Source organism: Chiloscyllium plagiosum, unplaced genomic scaffold (assembly GCF_037043375.1).
Source record: "Chiloscyllium plagiosum isolate Xiang-an unplaced genomic scaffold, Cpla_swu_hap1 HiC_scaffold_29, whole genome shotgun sequence".
NCBI classification, from domain to species: domain Eukaryota; kingdom Metazoa; phylum Chordata; class Chondrichthyes; order Orectolobiformes; family Hemiscylliidae; genus Chiloscyllium; species Chiloscyllium plagiosum.
In genome coordinates this window covers 88,367,991-88,369,504 of record NW_028270167.1, presented here as the reverse complement: position 1 = coordinate 88,369,504, position 1,514 = coordinate 88,367,991, and positions in this window count along the sequence as shown.

Below are 1,514 nucleotides of genomic sequence, written 5' to 3'. Positions count from 1 at the left end.
TTGAAGTGGTAACGACATGCTTGAATAGATTTGTCAGTACAAAAAACCCGAGCAGACGTAAACACTTGCACGTTAGTGTTCTTGATCTTGAAATAAAATGTAGGGGAGAAAGTTTGTTCAATTTCGGTGACTTGTGGTTGATTAAATTACAAATGAGAGAAATTACTTTTAAAATTGGTAAAATTATGTTGTGGGATTTTAAGATGATTATCATTTCTGCCATGAAACTTCAGAGGAAAGAAAGTGGCCATTTTTTAGGAATCAGCAAGTAAGTTAGATTTGGGTGTAACCAAGGACAAAAGTAAAATTGAAATTGTAAAGGTGTAACTCAAAGACTTAGGAGTGCCAAAGAAATAGACGAGTGCAGCTGAAGTAGAAAAAAAAACTTAAATTTCTGTTGAGGAAAGTCGTGTTAGAGCATAAACAAAGAGAGAGGGGTGGGGAGACAGAGGGTGGGTGGAGAAAGGGATAGAGAACGAGTGAGAGAAGAGAGATAGATTGAGCAGAAAGGACAGACAGAGAAGGTTCTTGCCTTAGCAGCAGGGAGAGAGGAAAGGTTGAGAGAAAGAGAGAGAGGAAAGAGAGAGAGAGAGAAAGAGAGCGAGAGGAAAAAGAAAGAGAGATAAAGTTGGTAGCTGAGCATTACCCGAGACATTTTGAACTGGCGAATTTACGATTTCGTCATCAAAGTAAAGTTAACAGGTTGGAGATTTAAAAAGAAAGCACTGATATAAACAAATATGTCAAAACTCTGTCACATTTTGATGAGAAAGATGTTGAAACCTTCATTGTTTCATTTGAAAATTTGTCAAGGAAGATGGTGTGGTCCGATGATGTTTTGGCGACACTAGTTCAGACTAAACTGGTAGCATAGCAAGTGAGGCATTCGGCATATTATCAGACGCGGTTGCAAGAGAGTATGAAGAGGGTAAACAGACTATTTTAAGTGCTGATGAATTGGTACCAGAAACATATAGATGGCGGTTCAGAAGCACAAAGAAGGTCCAAGCTCAGGTATATACTGAGTTCACAAGAATTAAGCATATTCAATTTGATGGATGGGTTCGTGCTTTGAAAACAGATAAGTCTTTTGAGGCTGTCAGGGAGATTATTCTGTTGGACGAATTTAAAAATCTCACTTTCAACAGAAAGTTCAGCAAGTGAGAAGTGCAGCAGGATTAGCAGACGATTACATGTTGGCGCATATGTCACGTTTCCGGACAGAATTTTCTCCTGTGAGGCATAGATGTTGGGACTACACTACGAACCCGAGAGTCGAGAGCACTGATAAGATTTCACCACAAAAGGAAAAAAGTCCAACAGTACGGGCAGGCAGTGAATGGACTCAGGTGTTTTCACTTAAAATTACATTGCCAGTGATTTCAGAAGATCGGGAAAGAAAGTCGCTGTGGGAAAAGATATACTAACGGAAGCTAAGGCAGTGTCATTAGTGAAGTCAGTAAAAGAGACCCCAACAAGTTTTCGAGGAGATACAGGAGAGTGCACAGTCTCGG